Source organism: Arachis ipaensis, chromosome B5 (genome assembly GCF_059453495.1).
Source record: "Arachis ipaensis isolate K30076 ecotype BB chromosome B5, ASM5945349v1, whole genome shotgun sequence".
Classification (NCBI taxonomy): domain Eukaryota; kingdom Viridiplantae; phylum Streptophyta; class Magnoliopsida; order Fabales; family Fabaceae; genus Arachis; species Arachis ipaensis.
Window position 1 is genome coordinate 51,183,589 of NC_142440.1, and position 24,168 is coordinate 51,207,756.

The 24,168-nt window shown below is 38.3% G+C and overlaps 1 non-coding gene across 1 annotated transcript; it reads left to right on the plus strand.

Annotated features, from left to right (window-relative positions):
• The first annotated feature begins 13,069 nt into the window (after positions 1 to 13,069).
• LOC148564155 (small nucleolar RNA R71) lies at positions 13,070 to 13,177 on the plus strand. The gene has a single exon (XR_015885070.1). It is a non-coding gene; the product is annotated as a small nucleolar RNA R71 (small nucleolar RNA).
• The last annotated feature ends 10,991 nt before the right edge of the window (positions 13,178 to 24,168 follow it).

Consider the following 24,168-nt stretch of genomic DNA (forward strand, 5'->3'; position numbering starts at 1 on the left):
GATAAGATATTTTGGCTGATCTGGATAAGCTGTGCATCGCATGTGACGCGGACGCGTGAGTCACACAGTCGCGTGGTGTGTGATTTATGTCAAGTGACGCAGATGCGTGGGTCACGCGGTCGCGTGACTTGATTTATGCGAATATCGCGAGGGCAGCCATGCGTTCGCGCAACTCTCTGTTTCAAACCCATTTTGCCAAAAATTTGGGGTGACGCGATCGTGTGGGTGACGTGATCGCGTGGATGGCTATACTTTGAAAATGACGTGGTCGCGTAGGGCACGCGGTCGCGTGATGGGGCTGGTGCTTCCAGCATCATTCCAGCCCAGCTCCATCACAACTTACGGCCATACACCTCCTTTACGTCGAATTTTAGGGGCATGCGTTCGCGTGGGTGACGTGGACACGTGGGAATGTTTGTGCCTAAGGCACGCCTTCAGCCACGATTTCACGTGACTTTCTGTCCAATTTGCTTTTCTTCTCAACACACCTGTGACGCGGACGCGTCGGCGACGCTTACGCGTCGCGTGCGTGTTTTTTTTTTTTTATTAGGATATGCAGAATGTTAATGCAAACTATATGCAGCTATATGAATGGATGATGAGAAGAGTCATTGACATCATAAAAAACAAAATAAAGTGAAAATAAAGCTAAGACTGAAACGGAACGATCATACCATGGTGGGTTGTCTCCCACCTAGCACTTTGCTTTTACGTCCTTAAGTTGGACGCTCTTCAGGCTCATTCTATTACTATTGGTGGGTCTTCCAAGAGGAAAACCTCTAGTTCTTTGTGATCCTTCATCTTCTCACCATGATAAAGCTTCAGGCGATGTCCATTGACCTTCAGAAATTTGGAACTAGTAGGATGATGCAGGTGGAAAACTCCGTATGGCTCTGCCTTTTCTACTCTGTAGGGGTCTTCCCATCTTGATCGCAGTTTGTCTGGCATGAGCCTCTGTCTGGAGTTATATAGAAGAACTAACTCCCCTAGTCTGAATTCTCTCCTTTTAATGTGTTTGTCATGGACAGCCTTCATTTTCTCCTTGTAACGCCTGGAGTTGTCATATGCTTCTAGGCGAAGATCCTCCAGTTCCGCTAGTTACAGCTTTCTTTCAGCACCAGCTTTCTCAAGATTTATGTTGCACTCTCTTACAGCCCAGAAAGCCTTGTGTTCCACCTCTACTGGAAGGTGGCAAGCCTTTCCGTATACCAAGCGGAAGGGGCTCATCCCAATGGGTGTCTTGTACGCTGTTCTATATGCCCAGAGTGCATCTTGTAACATGGCACTCCAGTCCTTCCTATGAGGTTTTACTATCTTCTCCAGAATACGCTTGATTTCTCTGTTAGAGACTTCTGCTTGCCCATTGGTCTGGGGATGGTAAGCTGTTGCTACCTTGTGAACTATCCCATGCTTCTTCAGTAATCCTGTTAGTCTCCTGTTACAAAAGTGGGCGCCTTGATCGCTCACGATTGCTCATGGTGATCCAAAGCGACAGATAATATGGTTTCTAACAAAGAAAACAACAGTGTTAGCATCATCAGTGCGGGTAGGAATTGCTTTCACCCATTTAGAAACATAATCTACAGCTAACAGTATATAAAAGTAACCATTAGAATTTGGAAATGGACCCATGAAGTCAATGCCCCAAACATAAAAAATTTCATAGAAAAGCATAATCTATTGAGGCATCTCATCCCTCTTTGATATATTACCAAACCTTTGGCATGGGAAACAAGATTTACAAAATTCAGCAGCATCTTTAAAAAGGGTAGGCCACCAAAATCCACAGTCTAGAATTTTTCTAGCTGTTCTTTGAGGGCCAAAATGTCCTCTACTCTCAGATGAGTGGCAAGCCTCTAAAATGGACTGGAATTCTGATTGAGGCACACACCGTCTAATTACCTGGTCAGCACCACATCTCCATAAATATGGATCATCCCATATATATTATTTGGACTCGCTTTTTAGCTTGTCTCTTTGATGCTTAGTAAAGTTTGGAGGAAAAGTGTTGCTAACTAGATAATTAGCTACAGGTGCATACCAAGGAACTACTTCAGATACTGCTTGTAAGCCATCAAATGGGAAATTATCATTTATAGGAGTGGAGTCATCCTTAATGTGCTCAAGGCGACTCAAGTGATCTGCCACTAAATTCTGTTTACCGCTCCTATCCTTAATTTCTAAATCAAATTCTTGTAGCAGCAGTATCCAACGTATTAGCGTTAGTTTGGACTCCTTTTTAGCTAATAAATATTTTAGAGCTGCATGGTCTGAGTACACTACTACCTTAGTACCAAGTAAATAGGCTCGAAATTTGTCCGGAGCGAAAACAATAGCTAGAAGCTCTTTTTCCGTAGTAGTGTAATTAGATTGAGCAGCGTCTAAAGTCTTAGATGCATAGGCGATTACAAAAGGATCCTTATCTTCGCGCTGAGCCAGTGCTGCTCCTACTGCATGGCTGGAAGCATCACACATAATTTCAAATGGCTAGCTCCAGTCTGGTCCTCTCATAATTGGAGCTTGAGTCAGGGCGATCTTCAGCTTATCAAACACTTACATACAGCTCTCACTGAACTCGAACTCAATATCCTTCTGCAGCAATCTGGATAAAGGCAGTGCTACCTTACTGAAGTCCTTAATAAATCTCCTGTAAAAACCTGCGTGGCCAAGGAACGAATGGACTTCCCTCACGGAGGAGGGGTAAGGTAAACTAGAAATAACATCCACCTTTGCTGGATCTACAGAAATGCCAGTATTAGACACAACATGTCCTAGTACAATTCTTTGTTTTACCATAAAGTGACATTTTTCAAAATTTAATACAAGCTTGGTACTGACACACCTGTCTAATACTTTAGATAAACTATCTAAGCAAAGGCTAAATGAATCACCATATATACTAAAATCATCCATAAAAACTTCCATACAGTTCTCAATGAGATCAGAGAAAAGACTCATCATGCATCTTTGGAAAGTAGCTGGTGCATTGCATAAACCAAAAGGCATTCTTTTATAAGCATATGTTCCAAAGGATCGTGTAAAAGTAGTCTTTTCCTAATCCTCAGGAGCTATATGAATCTGAAAATATCCTGTATAACCATCTAAAAAACAATAATGAGATTTACCCGACAGGCAATCAAGCATCTGATCAATGAATGGCAAGGGGTAGTAATCCTTGCGAGTTGCTTGGTTGAGACGCCTATAGTCAATGCAAACTCTCCATGAATTCTGCACTCTAGTTGTCAGGAGCTCTCCATGCTCATTTCTTATTGTTGTGACTCCAGACTTCTAGGGCACCACTTGTACTAGACTGACCCATTCACTATCTGAGATGGGATAAATGATATCCGCTTCAAGTAGCCTGGTCACTTCTTTCTTGACAACTTCTAAGATGGTGGGATTCAATCTTCTGTGAGGTTGACGGACAGGCTTTGCTCCTTCTTCTAAGAATATTTGGTGTTCAGAAACTTGAGGGCTAATGCCTACTATATCCGCCAAGCTCCATCCAATTGCTTTCTTATGTTTTCTCAGCACACTGAGCAGTTGCTCTTCTTGTTGAGAGGTGAGTTCCTTTGCAATGATAACTGGAAACTTCTGCTTGTCCTCAAGGTAAGCGTATTTGACGTGTGGAGGAAGGGGATTTAATTCCAATTTCTTCTCATAACTAGGCTCTGGATCATCTGGGGATGTTGATAATGGTAAAGTGTTCTCATTGTTTTCAGAAAGTGTCCCCACACTTGGACCTTGCTCCATGTACTTCTCTTCTAATTCCTCCTGGTGAACTTCAGCTACGGTTTCATCAATAATGTCGCACTGGAAGAAAGAATGGTCTTCCGGAGGGTGCTTCATAGCTTCATTTAAACTAAAACTCACTGTTCTGCCATCTATCTCAAAGGAGTAAGTTCCCGAGAATGCATCCAGTTTGAACTTTGAAGTCTTCAGGAATGGTCTTCCAAGCAGGATTGATGTTGGTCCTCCTGAGTCATTTGGGGGCATTTCCAGGATGTAGAAATCTATGGGAAATGTGAGCCCCTTAATGCTCACTAGTACATCTTCAGCAATTCCAACTACTGTAATAATGCTTTTATCTACTAACACAAAATGAGCTGCCGACCTTTTTAAGGGAGGGAGCCTCAAAGTATCATATATAGACAAAGGTATTATACTAACACATGCTCCTAAATCACACATAAAGTCAGAAAATATCACACCTCAAATGGTACAGTTAACCATACATGGACCTGGATCACTACATTTTTTAGGTATACCTCCCATTAAAGTAGATATAGAACTACCTAAAGGAATAGTTTCTAATTCATTAATCTTATCTTTATGTATGCATAAATCCTTTAGAAACTTAGCATATTTAGGTACTTATTGAATAACATCAAAAAGGGGAACAGTTACCTCAACCTTTTTTAATATTTCTACCATTTTGGGGTCAAGTTCCATTTGCTTTCTAGGCTTCCTTGTGATTTGTAGAAAGGGGATAGGGAGGGTGTGATTTGCAGCTTCTGTATCCCTTGGTGCTTCATTCTGTGGTTGAATTTCTTCTTCTTCAACAATATCTTGTATGTCCTCTTCCTCTTCAGCATCTTCCACTTCCACCACATCTTCAGCTGATGCGTGTTCTGGTGGGCTTGGCTCCTCATGGTTCCTCTCCTGCAATGTGGTTTCGAACCTTAAAGTGATGGCGTTGATGCCACCCTTGGGATTAGGCAGTGGTTGAGAAAGAATTCTACTGGAGCTTGAAGGTTGATGTGTGGAATTAAGTGAGGAATCCATCCGGGAGACGAGAGCTTGTAAAGTGGCAGTCAAGCCATTCAGATTAGAGTTCAGTTGTGCCTGCATGTCCTGTTGTCCTTGCGCAAGAGAACGCAGCATCTCGTCATTTGATGAGGGATTAGAATAAGTGATCTGAGGAACTTGGTGTTGGTTGTGCTGAGTTCCTTGTGATTGTCTTAGGTGAGGTGCTCTGTAAGGTTGGTTCTGATTCTGCTGTCTGTTGTTGGTATTGTTATTCCACCTCTGGTTTCCATTATTGTCTCTGCCTCCTCTGTTATAGTTGTCCCTCCAGCCATGGTTAGAATTATCCTTCCAGCCTTGATTGGAGTTGTCCTGCCATCCATGGTTATAGTTGCCACCTTGGTTGTAGTTACCACCATGTTGATTGTGTCCTTGATTCGGGCGGTCATACAAGTTCTGAGTGGCTGGCACAGTGTTGTCTTCCTGGAGCTGCGGACATTCATTAGTATAATGACTGTAATCAGCACAGATCCCGCATACTCTTTGTGGAACCAATTGTTGGCTTTGTTGTGGTGGGTGAGGCTGAGCTTGTTGTTGTTGGTTCAACTGCATCTGTTTCAGTAGGTTGGTCATTTCACATATACTTTGTGTAAGAGCAATAGTCTCAATGCTAGAGGAAACTTCGGTAACAGCCTTGGGATGGTTACGCCTCTGTCTGTGATTCCTAGTGGACTCAGCTAAGTCGCTGATCAACTGCCATGCTTCATCCGTGGTTTTGTACTTTTTCAAAGAACCATTACTAGCACCTTCCAGTGTAGTCTTATCCTGGGGGTTCATGCCTTGAGTAAAGTAGCTGATCAATATAGTCTATCAATCATGTGATGAGAACATGCGTCCAGGAGATTGTTGAAACGCTCCCAATATTCGTAGAGAGTCTCGGATTCGCCTTGAATAATCATTGAAATCTCTTTCCTCAATCTATCAGTAACTTCAGCTGGAAAGTATTTTTCCGAAAATTCTCTTCTAAGCGTATCCCAGTTAGTAACAGTCGCTTCAGGTTGAGTGTAGTACCACTCCCTCACCTTTCCCTCAAGAGAAAATGGGAAGGCGGTCAACAGAATAGAAGTTTCATCTACATCATGACGCCTAACAGTAGAACAGGCTGTCTGGAAATCCCGAAGGTGCTTAATAGTTTCTTGAGCAGGTAAGCCATGAAACTTGGGCATCAAGTTGATTAGTGCAGTCTTTAGTTCAAAATTTGCAGCTAGAGTTGGGTGATGCACTTGATACGGTTACAGTGTGAAGTTTGGGGCTCCTGCCACCTGGAGGGTAATTCTCCTAGGTGTTGCAATGTCACCTGCACGTGAATCAACTCAATCAGTAGAAAATGAGCTTGTCTCGCTCTCAGATGGCGGTTCAGATTCACCCTCAGATGAGACTGGTGAATCGATAACAATCACTTCACCACCCTCAGAGGCTAACCGACGTCGAGTTCGTCTAATATGTGAAAGAGTTCTTTCAATTTCAGGGTCAAATGGGACTAAACTTGGATCAAGCAATGAACGCGTCATTCAATGAGAAAGACATGAAGCTCATAGTAACAAAAATAAAAATAAAATATGCGAATAAAACAAAAATAAAAATAAAAATATGTACACTAATTAATAATTTAGCACACTATTGCAACTCCCCGGCAATAGCGCCAAAAATTGATGCGTGGCAGAAGTTAACCAATTAAGAAGTTCCAAATAAGAGAATAGCGTTGCACGTATAGCTCTTAACCAGCAAAGATCTGCCTCACCAATTTAAAAAAAAGGGTTGTCACAAATTTTAGAAATAAAAATACAGTAAATTTATCAATCAGAAAATTCCCAAAAAGTTTGAGTTGGATAATGAATAATTAAAAGTGATTGTAAATTAAAGCAATAAAAATAAACTAAGAATAATTATTGATATTCTAAATAAAAGGCCTTGACTGGGGGAATAATTAAGTGGAAGTCCTATCATTATTGGAATCTTCTCAAGTGTAGTGTAAAGAGGTTGTTGTTCTCACTTGGTTAACCCTTACTGAATAAAGGAAAGTATAGTGATTGAACTAACTCTTACCTGCAAATCCTAGTCCTCCCCATTAGGAAGGTCCACCGTTAGCAGGTACAGAATTAGCCAACAACGTCCAATTTAACTAGACACTTGAGCATTCCAGCTCAAGTGTCTCCTCTTAATCAACCCCATGTCAAGTGGAGGATCTACTCCATTGACATGAAATTAATTATCATAAAAATATAAGAAGACATAATTAATTAAAGTTAAATAGAGAATCAAAATTAATTAAAAATAAAAATAACTCTATATATTAATAAACTCAAAATGTAACATACTTATTTGAATAGAGTCAATAATCAACTAAAAAGAGTAAGAAATAAGGAAACAAACTAAAGTAGTATCTTCATGGAGGCAATGGCTCTTCAACATCCACAATCCAAAGCAAAAGCATAAACTATCAATGTAACACACCTCTAGATTCAGATCTAAAACTAAGAGTAATCCTAATATCGATGTATCTGAATGTGTGTGGATGCGTGTTGAGTCTCTGCATGTTCCCTAGGTTTAGTCTGTGTTTTTGGACTGAAAACTGGGTCAAAACACAGCCCGAAATCGCCCCCAGCGTATTCTGTTATTTCTGCAGATCGCGCAGGTCACGTGTACGCGTCATCCACGTGTTCACGTCACTCAGCGATTTTCCTTGTCACGCGTTCGCGTCATTCATGCAGACTTCAATCCATGCGTTTGCATCAGGCACACGTTCACGTCGCTGCGATTTTTCCATTTCGCGCGTTCGCGGGAGCCATACGCTCGCGTCAGTGTTCGCTGGTCATCTCTTTAGTTTCTTGTGTTCCTTCCATTGTTGCAAGCTTCCTCTCCATTCTCCAAGCTATTCCTGCCTTATGAAGTCTGAAATACTTAACACACAGATCACGGCATCGAGTGGTATAAAGGAGAGTTAAAATGTATTAATTTAAGGTTTCTAGGAAGCAAGTTTTCAACCATAACAATACTAGGAAGGAATTATGAAATTCATGCAATCTATATGAATAAGTAGGTAAAGACTTGATAAAACCACTCAATTAAACACAATATAAATCATAAAATAATGGTTTATCAGTAAGCAATGAAGAAGAGATTGAATTGGAAGAAAGCTACCAAGAGGAAGAGGTTGAAATTGAAGAAGCTTGCAAAGAGTTGGAAGTTGTCAAAGAAGAGCACAAGGGAGTTGAGCTTGAAATCACCTTGCCAAAGCTGTTGGAGACCTCTCCCCCAAAGCCATTACCATCCAATAGAACATTCAAGTGGGTAAAATTCATATCCCTTAGCTTTCTCATTCCACTTGAATATGGTTTACTTGAGACAGATGGTCAACTTAGAGCTCTTTGTGGATTTAAGAGTAAGAGGGAGATGGTTAGTAGTAGGAGTTGTCATGCAAGATTCAATATGGTGGAAAGCTCAAAGATTAAATGCAAAGGTTGGTGTAAACCTCAACTAAATGGGTCTAGGAAATTGTTTGGATGTCTCCGTAAGAATTCCGTTTGTTCACCACCCGAGTGGAAAAATGATGATCAACAAGAGGATGGGTGTAAAAGCAAAGTCTGGAACCCCGAAATTCATTATGGCAATCAACATTCTTGGGGCCTTGTCAATTGCTTTAACTTGCTTGAAGGCTCTTTATGCCTAGTTTGGGATCCCGGAGGCCATTGGAATTACAAACATTGGTGGAGATTCCTAGGTGAGTTCAAGCACAAGCCACCATAACAAGGAGCTCCCCGAATGTCCAACTTAAGGACTTTAACTAAAAGTGCTAGGTGGGAGACAACCCACCATGGTATAATTGTTCCTTTTATTCCTAGTTTATTTTATTTTAATTTTATTAGTGTCATTCATAATGTTTGCATTAGCATCTGAATGCTGCATTCTGCATTTTGCATTAAAAGAAAAAAAAGCACATTCCATGCATGCGCGTGAACCACGCACACGCGTCACATGCGACGCTAAACCTTACAGAGAGTTATGCGGGAGTGTGGCTGAAGGCGTGCCTCAGGCACAAACACGCCCACGCGAACGCATCCCTGACGCGTCTGCGTCAATTGCAAAATCAGCCTTCCACGCATACGCGTCACCCACGCGACTGCGTGGCCCTGCAAAATCGACGTAAAGAGATGTATGGCAGAGAGTTATGATGGAGTGGGGCTGGAATGGTGCTGGTAGTACAAGCCCTACCACGCGACTGCGTGCCCCACGCGGCCGCGTCGTTTTACAAAATATGCCATTCACGCGATCGCGTCACCCACACGAACGCGTCACCTAGATTTTTTAGCAAAATGCATTTAAAACAGAGAGTTGCGCAAACGCACAGCTGCACTCGCGCCAATAGCACAAATCAGGCTACGCGATCGCGTGACCCACGCGTCCGCGTCACCTGACAATTATCACACACCACGCGATCGCGTGAACCACGCGTCTGGGTCGCCTGCGCCGCACAGCTTATCCAGATCAACGCCAATTATCTTATTTTCTCTTCCCCAATCCTAATTTTTTCTTTCCCCTTCTTATTTCTTTCTTTCTCTTCTTTCTTCTTTATCCATTATTTTTCTCCTTCTCTTCTCTCCTTTCTCCTTTCTTCTTTCTTTCTTACTTCATCTCTTTAACTTCTCATCCTTCTTCACTTTCGTCCTATTTTATTTATTTGCATACTTTCATTCATTGCATTTTAATTTTGTGAATATTTTTATTTTCTTTTCTAAATTTATTATTTTTCCATTGGTGTTAAATTTTCTTATTTAACTATTGCATCTTCTCTTGCATTATCCTGGTGCTTTATGACTTGTTTTACTCTGACTGGGAATTATTCTTCATAAGTCAATGCTACTCCTTCATGATACTTATATCATCTTGAATTGACATGAACTTACACTATCTTGCATTACCCACACTCTCTCCCCCATTGTTGCAACTTTTGCACCACTGGTATGCCATGTGCTTCTATTGTTTTCTCACTTGCATGTTGTAGCTACCATGTAATTGAGACCCTCACTATTTGGCATTAATCCAACCATATTTTAAATTGTTTCCTATCTTTATTTTTGTGTTACTTTTCTTCTTTTTCCTCTTCTTTCAGGATGGCCACTAAAGAAGGAAAAGGGAAAGCTTCTAAATGGGGAGACACACAAGTCCATCTGCACAATTTTTGGAGAAAAGCATCAGTTGTAGCAGCCCGTCCACTTGTACATCTTTGCATGCACCGAGGACGGTGCAATCTTTAAGTGTGGGGAGGTCGATACCGACTTCTGTGGGTTAGTTACCTTGTTCTCAACACCAATGTTTTATTTTCTTTGTTAATTCATTGTTGCATTTGCATGTTTGCTTGATTTTGTGCATATTTTTCCACTACTTGGTTAAAGTAATATTTTCTTTTTCAAGAAAATTTTTAGAGTATTTCACTAATTTAAATTAAAACTTTTTATTAAACTTGCTTGAAGAAATATTATACTGGAACATGGTTTAGAGCTCGAACACACAAAATCTGTGAGATTTTTGAGCTTATTTGAATTGGTTGCATTTTATCAACCAATATTTTATTTTTTGGTGTTCTCTCTAAAATTGTATCATTGTCTTGCTTGATTCTATATTTCCATTGTTTAATGTATGCATGCACTTATATGATTGAGGCCTTTATTTCACTGAGCTTACATACCCATATGGCCGTACCTTTCATTATCCCTTGCAAACCAATTTTGAGCCTATTTTACCCCTTTGTTCTTTACTTTAGCACATCATTAACTTCGAGCAGAAAACAATAATGTCCTTAATTTGAATCCTTGGTTAGCTTAGACTAGTGACAGTGCTCACGAATTAAGTGTGGGGAAATTGGGTTTGGAAACATTTGGTTTAAGAATTGTGTATTATATATCTTTATGAAAATGTGAAAGAAATGTTTAGGACATGTTCATGCATTCAATAATTTAATCATATCCATTGAGAAAAACAAAAGAAAAAAAAATATAGGCATATATATATAAAAAAAATAAAGGAGAAAAAAAGAAAAAAAAGAGCAAATAAATAAAAGGGGACAAAATACCCCAAAGTAAGTGTTGAAAGCAATGCATATGTACTGTACTTGAAATTAGAATGCATGAATATGTGGAAAACATGGTTAATGGATAGTTAGATGTGGTATTATGATTACATAGATTGTCTAAAGTTAGGTGGAAAGTTTAAGTTAATTAAGGATTCAGATTTTAGTCCACTTGGCCAAATATAATCCTACCTTGACCATAACCCCATTACAACCCTTAAAAGACCTCTTGATATATGTATTTGTGCATTAAACTTTTGTTGATTGGTAGAAAAAGAGCAAGCCTTAGAAAGCAAGGTTAGTAGAGAATTGAGAGAATCGAACCTTAAACACTTGAGTGATTAGAATATATACACTTCCGGTGAGGGTTCGACGCTCGATTTTTTGTTCCCGGCTTTCATGAGCTATTTTCTTCTGCAAGTTTACTTGTACTTTATTTTGTGATTTGAATTAGTGAAATTCAGTTCATGTTTGTTTTTAAAAGATTTGTTTACTTTTAACCAAGTAGGTAAAAATATTTTGCATTTAGCTGCATTCACATAGATAGGTTGCATTTCATACATTCTACCATTCCTCTTCATCCTTTATAGCTTCTCTTGAGCTTAACATGAGGACATGCTAATGTTTAAGTGTGGGGAGGTTGATAAACCACTATTTTATGGTTTATCCTGTGCTTAATCTAGTGGATTTTATCCATTATTCTCACGCTTATTCATACAATTCGCATGTTTTATGTTTTCCTTCCTGATTTTGTGCTATGATTGAAAACATGCTTCTTTGGCCTTCAAATTTGCTATGTTTAATCCATTCTTATTACCTTTCGATGCCGTGATATGTGTGTTAAGTGATTTTAAGGTTTATAGGGCAGGAATGGCTTAGAGGATGGAAAGGAAGCATGCAAAAGTGGAAGGAATACAAGAAACTGAAGGAACTGCTAAAGCTATTGGTGCATGAAATTGTGATCTCCAGGCTCACCTTGTACTTGTGTGAGAGTAACAATATATAATTGTATTGAATCCTCATCGTGGCTCTATGTGTGGACACAACTTCGATACAACTAACCAGCAAGTGCACTGGGTCGTCCAAGTAATACCTTACGTGAGTAAGGGTCGAATCCCACGGAGATTGTTGGTATGAAGCAAGCTATGGTCACCTTGTAAATCTCAGTCAGGCGGATTTAAACATGATACTTGATTAGATTAAAATAAACAATAAAAGGGATAGAGATACTTATGTAGATTCATTGGCATGAATTTCAGATAAGCGAATGGAGATGCTTTTCGTTCCTCTGAACCTCTGCTTTCCTACTATCTTCATCCAATCAGTCTTACTCCTTTCCATGGCTGGCTTTATGTGATACATCACCACTGTCAATGGCTACTTTCAGTCATCTCACGGGAAAATGATCCAATGCCCTGTCACGGCACGGCTAATCGTCTGGAGGCATCACCCTTGTCAATGGCTTCATCTTATCCTCTCTTCTGTATTACTTGGGAGAGTACTAGGAGGGATTTCAGTGATCCTTTTACTCAGCTGGCCCACTTGTGCTTCCAGATTTCTAATGGAAGACCTTGTTTCATTCATGAAACTTACAGTGGCCTTAGATAGATCAGAGACTAGATTTGTTAAATTAGAAGCATTTTGTTCAGAGTTCTCTGTCTGTTGCTGAGTTGATGATGGAAAAGGCTTGCTATTGCTAAACCTGTTTCTTTAACCATTATTAAAGCCTTGTTGGGGCTTTTGATCCTTCCATGAGAAATTTGGATGATTTCTCCATGTTGAGTTATAGGTGTTTCCATAAGGTTCACCTAAGTAATTTACCTCTGCTATTGCAGGGTTCTCAGGATCATAGGCTTCTTCTTCAGGAGAAGCCTCTTGAGTACTGTTGGATGCAACTTGCATTCCATGCAGACTCTGAGAAATCATATTGACTTGCTGAGTCAATATTTTGTTCTGAGCCAATATGGCATTCAGAGTATCAACTTCAAGAACTCCCTTCTTCATAGGCGTCCCATTATTCACAGGATTCCTTTCAGAAGTGTACATGAACTGGTTATTAGCAACCATGTTAATGAGTTCTTGAGCTTCTGCAGGCGTTTTCTTTAGGTGAATGGATCCACCTGCAGAAGTGTCCAGTGACATCTTTGATAGCTCAGATAAACCATCATAGAATATATCCAGGATGGTCCATTCTGAAAGCATGTCAGAAGGACACTTTTTGGTCAACTGTTTGTATCTTTCCCAAGCTTCATAGAGAGATTCACCTTCTTTCTGTCTGAAGGTTTGAACATCAGCTCTAAGCTTGCTCAGCTTTTGAGGAGGAAAGTACTTGGCTAAGAAAGCCGTGACCAGCTTATCCCAAGAGTTCAGGCTGTCTTTGGGTTGAGAATCCAACCATAATCTAGCTCTGTCTCTTACAGCAAAAGGGAAAAGCATGAGCCTGTAGACTTCAGGATCTATTCCATTAGTCTTAACAGTATCACATATCTGCAAGAATTCAGTTAAAAACTGAAAAGGATCTTCAGATGGAAGTCCATGAAACTTGCAGTTCTGCTGCATTAGAGAAACTAATTGAGGTTTCAGCTCAAAGTTGTTTGCTCCAATGGCAGGAATGGAGATGCTTCTTCCATGTAAATTGGAATTAGGTGCAGTAAAGTCACCAAGCATCTTCCTTACATTATTATTATTTTCGGCTGCCATCTCCTCTGCCTGTTCGAAAATTTCTGAAAGGTTATCTCTGGATTGTTGTATTTTGGCTTCTCTTAATTTTCTCTTCAGAGTCCTTTCAGGTTCTGGATCTGCTTCCACAAGAATGTTCTTATCCTTGCTCCTGCTCATATGACAAGGAAGAATGGACAGAAAAATGATAATAATAATAGAGATTCTCTTTACCACAGTATAGAGGTTCCCTTATGTGAGTAGAAGAAAAGAGGAAGAAATTCGAACACAGATAGAAGAGGGGGTTCGAATTTGGTGATGATGTGAGGAAGAGATGTTAGTTAATGAATGAATAAATAGAATAGGATGAGAGAGAAGGAGGGAATTTTCGAAAATTATTTTTCAAAAGGAGTTAGTGATTTTTGAAAATGGTTTTTGAAAAATGTTAGTAATTTTCGAAAATTTTTGAAATCAAAAATAAAAAATAAAAATAATTAGTTAATTAAAAAGAAATTTTTGAAAAAGGGGGAGATATTTTCGAAAATTAGAGAGAGAAAGTTAGTTAGGTGGTTTTGAAAAAGTTAAGAAACAAACAAAAAGTTAGTTAGTTAGTTGAAACAAATTTTGAAAAGATAAGAAGTTAGGAAGTTAGAAAAGATATTTTGAAAAGATATTTTTGAAAAAGATAAGATAAGAAGATATATTTTTTTTTTAAAAAGATATGATAGAAATTAGTTTTTGAAAAAGATTTGATTTTTAAAATCACAATTAATGACTTGATTCATAAGAAATCACAAGATATGATTCTAGAACTTAAAGTTTGAATCTTTCTTAACAAGCAAGTAACAAACTTCAAATTTTTGAATCAAAACATTAATTGTTTATGTTATTTTCGAAAATTTGGTATAAAAATAAGAAAAAGATTTTTGAAAAATATTTTTGGGATTTTCGAAAATAACTAAGAATTTTGAAAAAGATTTGATTTTGAAAAAGATTTGATTTTGAAAAAGATTTTGAAAAAGATAAGATTTTCAAATTGAAAATTTGATTTGACTTATGAGAAACAATTTGATTTTAAAAATTTTTGAAAAAGTCAACTCAATTTTCGAATTTGATGAGAGAAAAAGGGAAAAATATTTTTTTGATTTTTTTGAATTTTTTTTTTTTGAAAACATGAAAATTATGCAATGCATGAAATTTTTAGATCAAAACAATGAATGCATGCAAGAATGCTATGAATGTCAAGATGAACACCAAGAACACTATGAATGTCATGATGAACATCAAGAACATATTTTTGAAAAATTTTTAATGCAAAGAAAACATGCAAGACACCAAACTTAGAATTCTTTAATGCTTAGACACTAAGAATTCAAGAATGCATATGATAAACATGAAAAGACACAAAACAAAAATTCATCAAGATCAAACAAGAAGACTTACCAAGAACAACTTGAAGATCATGAAGAACACTATGAATGCATGATATTTTCGAAAAATGCAAGATGCATATGCAATTGACACCAAACTTATAATGTGACTCAAGACTCAAACAAGAAACAGAAAATATTTTTGATTTTTATGATTTTCTAAATTTTTTTTTGGATTTTTATTTTATATTTTTCGAAAATAGTTTTGAAAAAGAAAAATAAGGATTCCAAAATTTTTAATATGAATTCCAGGAATCTTGCCATGTTAGTCTAAAGCTTCAGTCCAGGAATTAGACATGGCTCACTAGCCAGCCAAGCTTTCAAAGAAAGCTCCAGTCCAAAACACTAGACATGGCCAATGGCCAGCCAAGCTTCAGCAGGTGATCATGGATCAGCAGCAGGTGGATGAGCAACAACTAATTTGCTCTTGATAACAAATTGCAAGCCTCAGTCCAAATGAATTTAGACATGGCTTTACAGCCAGCCAGGCTTCACATGCTTCATGAAACACTAGAATTCATTCTTAAAAATTTTGAATAAATTTTTGAAAACATTTTTAATTAATTTTTTTTCCGAAAAAAGATGAGAGATTTTTGAAAATATTTTTGAAAGATTTTTGAAAACAAAACGAAAAGAAAATTACCTAATCTGAGCAACAAGATGAACCGTCAGTTGTCCAAACTCAAACAATCCCCGGCAACGGCGCCAAAAACTTGGTGCTGTTGCCGTATCAAAAGGGAATCTGGCACTGATGTTACCGGACCAAAAGCTTGCCGAAAACTCAAACAATCCCCGGCAACGGCGCCAAAAACTTGGTGCACGAAATTGTGATCTCCAGGCTCGAACAAATCCTGGTAATGGCTCCAAAGCTTGGTGCTCTGATCTTAATTCATAATTGTCACAACTTCGGTACAACTAACCAGCAAGTGCACTGGGTCGTCCAAGTAATACCTTACGTGAGTAAGGGTCGAATCCCACGGAGATTGTTGGTATGAAGCAAGCTATGGTCACCTTGTAAATCTCAGTCAGGCAGATATAAAGTGATAATGGTGTTTTCGAATATTATATAATAAAATAGGGATAGAGATACTTATGTAAATCATTGGTAAGAGTTTCAGATAAGCGAATGGAGATGCTTTTCGTTCCTCTGAACCTCTGCTTTCCTGCTATCTTCATCCAATCAGTCTTACTCCTTTCCATGGCTGACTTTATGTAAGGGCATCACCGTTGTCAGTGGCTACATCCCCTCCTCTCAGTGAATAATATGCTCACGCACCCTGTCACGGCACGGCTATTCATCTGTCGGTTCTCGATCATGCTGGAATAGGATTCACCCTCCTTTTGCGTCTGTCACTAACGCCCAGCACTCGCGAGTTTGAAGCTCGTCACAGTCATTCAATCATTGAATCCTACTCAGAATACCACAGACAAGGTTTAGACCTTCCGGATTCTCTTGAATGCCGCCATCATTCTAGCTTACGCCACGAAGATCCTGGTTAGGAGATCTAAGAGATACTCATTCTAGCTTAATTCATGTAGAACAGAAGTGTTTGTCAGGCACGCGTTCATAAGGGAGAAGGATGATGAGCGTCACACATAATCATCACCTTCATCACGTTCTTGGGTGCGAATGGATATCTTAGAAGCGAAATAAGAAGAATAGAATAGAAAATAGTAGTACTTTGCATTAATCTTTGAGGAACAGCAGAGCTCCACACCTTAATCTATGGAGTGTAGAAACTCTACCATTGAAAATACATAAGTGAAGGTCCAGGCATGGCCGAGATGGCCAGCCCCCTAAAACGTGATCAAAGGATCATAAGGTAATCCAAAGATGCCTAATACAATAGTAAGAGGTCCTATTTATAATAAACTAGCTACTAGGGTTTACATGAGTAAGTATTTGATGTATAAATCCATTTCCGGGGCCCACTTGGTGTGTGTTTGGGCTGAGCTTAAGTGTTCCACGTGCAGAGGCCATTTGTGGAGTTGAACGCCAGTTTTTGTGCCAGTTTGGGCGTTCAACTCTGGTTTTGGATCCTTTTCTGGCGCTGGACGCCAGATTTGGGCAGAAGGCTGGCGTTGAACGCCAGTTTACGTTGTCAATTCTTGGCCAAAGTATGGACTATTATATATTTCTGGAAAGCCCTGGATGTCTACTTTCCAACGCAATTAGAAGCGCGCCATTTCGAGTTCTGTAGCTCCAGAAAATCCACTTTGAGTACAGGGAGGTCAGAATCCAACAGCATCAGCAGTCCTTCTTCAACCTCTGAATCTGATTTTTGCTCAAGTCCCTTAATTTCAGCCAGAAAATACCTGAAATTACAGAAAAACACACAAACTCATAGTAAAGTCCAGAAATGTGAATTTAACATAAAAACTAATGAAAACATCCCTAAAAGTAACTAGATCCTACTAAAAACATACTAAAAACAATGCCAAAAAGCGTATAAATTATCCGCTCATCACTATCCAGCCTAACCTCTTGGTACTAAATCAACCATAACTTGAGCTACAGAGGTCCAAATGATGCGGTTTTAGTTGCGTTGGAAAGCTAACGTCTGGGGCTTCACAACGATATATAATTTGCCATAGCTGCCCCGAAGCCAGGTGACGCGCACGTGTGACCTTGCAAAAACTCAATCCGCGTGGACGACGCTTCTGCGTGACTTTGTAGCGATACATACCAGCAATTTTTGGACTGTTTTTCACCCAGTTTTTGGCCCAGAAAACATAGATTAGAGGCTATAAAGTAGGGGAATCCATTCATTCAAGCAACAATTGATACAACAACATAAGACAACATTCATAATTCACAATTACTAGGTTTTAGATGTAGTTTTAGAGAGAGAGATGCTTTCTCCTCTCTCTTAGGTTTTAGGATTAGGAATTCCCTTAATTTTAGGATTGCTTCTTCATTCCAGGTTCAATGTTCCTTTAATTTATGTTTCTCTTCTACTTTTATTTACTCTATTACTTTAGTTACTCTAATGCTTTTATTTGTTAATTATTTATGTTGCTAAATTGCCTTATGAACCCTTCATGTTAGGATTTTCTTAATTAATACACATTGAGGTATTTCAGATTGATGATTGATTTCTTCTATTTATTATATAAATAATTTGGATTTTTCCCCCTTTGCTTTGGTTGAGTAATTGGTGACACTTGAGTTATCAAACTCAGTTGTTGATTGAAAATTGGAAATTGCTGATTGATTTGGATCCCTCAAAAGCTAGTCTTTCCACATGAGTTAACTAAGACTTGAAGAATCAAGTTTATTAGTCCACTTGACTTTCCTTTATTTAGTAAGGGTTAACTAAGTGAGAGCAATAAACAATTTTCATCACACCGGATAAGGATAACTAGGATGAGATTTCCAGTTCTTATACCTTGCACTGGTGTTCATGATAATTAAGATTATTTTTCTTGCCATTTAAATTACTTGTTCCCTATTTCAAAAACCCAAAAATATACCTTTTTCCAAAACCAATAATAAATTATACTTCCCTGCAATTCCTTGAGAGACGACCCGAGGTTTAAATACTTTGGTTATAAATTTTATTGGGTTTTGTTACTTGTGACAACCAAATTTTTGTACGAAAGGATTTTCGGCTGGTTTAGAAGCTATACTTACAACATGATTATTTTTATGAATTTTCTTTACCGATAGAAAATCAGTTCGTCAAGGGGACTCTATGAAAGAAACTTAACTCATAAACTTAACTCATAAATAAGTTCTATATTCGCCTGCAGCTTCAAACGGAGTCTTCGAACCTGTGTCACTGAAAGGGTGAAATATTTTGGGGTGAGAACAAACCACACGTTCTCAGTAGGGAATGGGAATGCCGTAAAAGTAATGATTAACATGCAAATAATTAACATACTCAAGGAAACTATATTTTTATCAAATTCTTTTGAAAATACTCTTGGTTTTACTTTAGCTAATTAATTACCTCTTTCAAAAAAAAAATCTCTAAACTCAAAACAAATTCCAAAATGTAAAACTGGTCACACTAACCATCTCTCAGCCACACAATTAATTCTCAATCAAAACATCAATTCTTAATCACTTTCATACATTCACAGCTAATAACGCTAACAAGAGATTCAATTCAACATACAAACAAGTCACAGCAAGGCAAACCGCACAATCAAAGGGAAATACAACGAGCAAACCCAATCATATGCAAGTTCAAAAATAAGGATGATGCATGTCTAGCCCTAGTGCAGGTAATGAGCTCATTTGTCGGTTTCTACCCGCTCCTAACGTAACCCGAAGCAGCTGAATCGGGTATGGTTTTCCAGTGAGCATAGGTATAGTTCTCACTAACTGACGTATGCGTCATATCCTCTGTAAGCAGACTCTGCCTTACAGGTGGCGGCATTCTAGCCGTGTATGAAATGATATCCTCTATAAGCAATCCTTGCCTTACAGGTGTGGCATTCAAGCCGTGTATGAATTAATATCCTATGCAAGTGATCCTAGGTTATCAGTTGTAGTTATAACTCTCAATAGCTGTATAGCACTAGAATACACTCTGTGGTTGTACCACTATCTATCTGACTACCTTTACATCTTTCACTTTTACAACATCTTGGCTCAAACCATTTCTCTTTATCATTTGAATCTAAATATTATAAAATTCACCAAACTCCTGAAAAGTAATCCTTTATTTCAAGCCCAAAACATAACTCCTTTCATATTAAATTGAATTCAAAACATAATTCCTTTCTTAAATAATTCAAACTTGAAACATAAACCTTTCCTTGGTAATTCAGATTCAAAATAGTATATTTCTTTTCTCATCTAAATAAAACTCAAATAATATGATTTTCCAAATTCAAATCTTCTAAAATTACTTTTCAAATAAAACCTCAGATTTTTATAAAATTTTGACAGCACTTCCCCTAAAATTCAGACTTAGCCACCCTTACGTGTTCCCTCTTTCTCAACAAATCACCAGCCCTTTTATCAGCAGTTTTCACAACAACAGAATCTCAGTAATCGTTTCATCATAAATCAGTTTAACAATCGACATCCTAACATTAATTAAAATCAGAGTTTTCATAAACCGTTCTTTAAAGGTAGATCAGTCCAGCCTCAAGAATTCATAACTAATATTCCAAACACCATTCTTTCATATTTCTAGTTATTTTTAAAGTTATTTAGTTTTTAACAAAGTTACCATTTTATTCTAAAGATCATGCTTCAAGAAAATAGTTCAGTAGTCAACCTTCAATCCTTTAACCATCCTCAAAATCAACTCTAGTTAAACTTAAATCAACAATAATAACCAACTGGACATAATCAACTAAAATTGGAATTTCCAATAATTCTAAAATAATCAGAAAACCAATAACAATCACAGCCTCAAACCAAAGTAAATCTCATTAGTTAATTACTCGCGTTAACGAAGCCAGTCAATATCGCAACCATAACTCAAACTCAATTCACATTTGCATCCAACTTCAAACATAACTCAGAATAATCACCACAACTAACTTCTCTCAAATACATTTCATTCAGTAATTAACTCATCATGTTTCAATTTAATAAGTAACATTAAATGAATCACCTTTTGCAGCTACATTTCAACCAATTCCAACCTGTCACAAATCCATTTTACAGCCATTCCAACATATTAAATTTCTAATTCAATATCAAACAATTCAAAGTAATTCATTCAGGATCAAAATCTCAACCAATTCATCACCAAAATCAATAATTCGAAATACAATTCACAACCACATCTAATTTCAATTACAATTCAGCGTAATCACAACCACATTCAATTCTAACAACACATCAGAATAATCACTCTAACTAACTATTCTCAAATATATTTCAAACAATTCACATCAATTAATCAACCCTTCATCATTATTAACTATTTGCAATTATCCGAATAACTTTATAGGCATTCTAAAATTAAAAACATTTTAACTTTAAAAATAAATCCCCTACCTCAAAGTTGAAACTCGCAAAAATCACTAAACACAGCAGCTCCATTAGCAGTTCTAACACCCGTTCCGCTCTCTTGGCAGCTACCATGATGATTCTAGGCAGCTCAAGTGATGGTGAAAAGTCTCAACATCAGAAAAACAGTGGCGGTAACGGTTCAGAGTGGAGCCAGAGCAGGGCCAGAACAACAGCAGCAGCAACGGTAGCTCCAGCAGCATTAGTGGCATTCTGGTCAGATTCTATAAACTAAAAGTAGAGGCAGAACTGGCGAGCCTTCCTCATCTAGCAGCGCTGCAGCTCAGTAACGGCGACGCGGTGGCAGCTCACGAGGATGGCGACGGTAACCTGCGGCGCTGACGGCGACAAGGCTGGTCGCGGGCCTCTCTTCTTCGTGCGTCTCTCTCTCTCTATTCTTCGTCGGCGACGCGTGACACAGTTGCTCCAGGGCAAATCGACGGCGACAGTGAACAAGACGCGACGGCAGCCTCTCTCCCTCTCGGCGCTGCTCCCTGCCTAGGCTCTAGTTTTCCCCTGCGACAGCGTTGGCGACGGGACGGCGGCTGCGTGGCGACGGCATCTCCCTCTTCTCCTTTCCTGGATCACAATCTAATTTCCTTTCTCTCTGTGTCTAATTTTTCTTTCCGTTTCTGTGTTCAGTTTAGAAAGAAAGGGGGTGGGGCTGTGTTCAGAGGTTGGGGAAAGGGGGAAAATTAGGGTTAGGGTTTCCTAATTTGGGAATTAGGGTTTCTGATTTAATTTGGAAAATAAGGTTAGAAATTAGAGATTTTATAAAGGAATATGGATATATATATGAATAGATATTTTGATAAAATTGGAGGGTAGAATAATTTTAAAATCAAATATACTCTATTAAAAATATTTAAGAACATTATTTATCAACATATTGCTAAGTTCAATCAATTATTTCTAATTTAAATTATAAAATGAACAAGTTAATTATATAAATCTCTATTATTTTTCTATCTCCGAAACTTTAATTTCAATTTATAAATAAATTAATTATAATAAAATTGTACATAAATATTAATTGACTTAAACTTAAAGTATTTATAAATATCAGTCTAATCATTTCTAATAAATTAATTTCTAGGAGTTCAAATTAATAACATAATTCATTCAAAATAGAATTTATTTAAATTAAATTATACAATTCTTCTTATTTTTCAATTATCAAAATTATAATTTCAATTATACCAAATATCTAATAAAGATTATATAAAAATTCTAATTAATTTAAACTTCAATTATCATGAAACTCTATTTAATTAGCTTTAGCAAAATAATTTTCTTAAAATAAAATTATCAATAAATCACAAATATCTAATTATTTGATTTTCAAAAACTAGGGTTGTTACAGTGGCGCTCAGTGCTGGTGGTGACTGTGGTGGTTTTTTCGGAGCTCTGAGGAGAAGAAACTAAATGTTAGAGAGAGATAGTGAATCTGTGAATTGAAGAAACATAAAAATCGGAGCTCCGACGAACACTGACAAAACTTCAGATCGAAGCCAAATCGTAGAAGCTCAATGAAGGCAGCAACAACGGCGTTGCTTGCAACAGCGAAGAGATGATCTGCAACAAGGGGATTAGCGACAACGAGGAGTTGAATGACAAATCAGTGGAGGATGAGCAAAGGCAAGAAATTAGGGTTCGCCAGTGACATCATCTTCACTTTCTCATATGCAATAATACTAATCACACAATCATATGCGATATCACTCAAGTTAAAAAATAAAAAAAAAATTTATGGCGGTTCCAAACGCCACAATCAACAAAATCCGCGACAAAAACCTTGAGCATTATGGCATAAATTAGGACCGCCGAAATTAAGAAACATAATGGCAGTTTTTTTAACCCGCCATAAAATTAGTGCCATTTTTACCAACATTTTTCTAGTGCTCCTAGCTTCTGAGGCAATTGTAGCGCCAACCTTACACTTTTCGAACAAAAATCCAAGAGTTGCTTTGTCACCATGGTGCGCCAATTTTTAGGCTTTGGGTTTACACTCGTGTCATGCTTTTTGGTGACCCAAGCATTGGCGTAAATTTCTTGCACCATGAGCGTTCCAACTCTAAAAAAAGGATTGGTCAGAGTCTCCTAATCCCTTCTCCAAATTTCTTGTTTGATCTTCGGATATTCCTCTTCTTTGAGCTTAAAGGTGACCTCGGGGATCACTTTTTTGTGCCTTACCACATCATAGAAGTGGTCTTGATGAACCTTGGTGAAGAATCTCCATGATTTCCAAGGTTTAAAGGTAAAAGCAGGAGCTTTTCCCTTTCTCTTCCTTGAAGATTTGTCAGCTTTTGGTGCCATAGAAAAGGAATAGATGCAAAAAGTGGAGCTTTTCTAACACCAAATTTAAGGACTTTGCTCATCCTCGACCAAAGAAGAACAAAAAAAAGGGGAGTAGTAGAAGAAAGCCGAAAATATAGAGGGGAAAGAGGAGAAGGCTTCAGCTAAGTGGGGTTTGAAGAGGTAAGAGGAGGAGTGTGTAAGGTGTAGGGTGTAAGAAGGAGAGAGTGTTGGGTAGGTGTGTGTATGAAGGGGGAATGAGGGGGTATTTATAGGGTTGGGAGGGGGTAGGTTTCAGCCATATCTTGGAAAGGGGGGAATTGATAGGAAAAGTTTGAATTTGAAGTAGGTGGAGTTGGTGGGAAATTGAAATGATGGGATTTATGAAGGGTGTTGGGAATAGGGAATGTTAAAAGGGATGTGATTGGTGAATGTGTATTGGGAAGAGGGAAAGTAGAGTGTGGGAATCAAGGTTGAGAAAGTAGGAGAGAGAGGAAGGGTAGGATAGGTGGGGTTTGTGTGGGACCTACTGGCTTGTGACTTCAAAATCTGAGTTCTCCTACCCTTGCCTGGGCGTTCAGCGCCATGTTTGGGCATTGATCCCCCACAGGGGACCAAAATGGTCCTAAGCTACTCCATCAAGGGCGTTGAACGCCCAACCTCTTCTGTCAATGGGCATTGAATGCCCAGAGGGGATCAAGGAATGGTTTTTCTCAGCTCCTGAATGGGCATTGGATGCCGAGCTCCTCCCCTTTCTGGCGTTCAACGTGAGCCAGGGGCTCTCCCTAGGGTGTTCTGTTTTCTCTTCTGAATGTCTCTGTCTCTGTTCTAAGTGCTGCACATGATCACAAACATTAAAAAGCAAGGGAGACTATGGAACTTAATAGAAACAAAATTAATATGGAATAAAATGAAATCAAGCTAAAGAAAGGAAA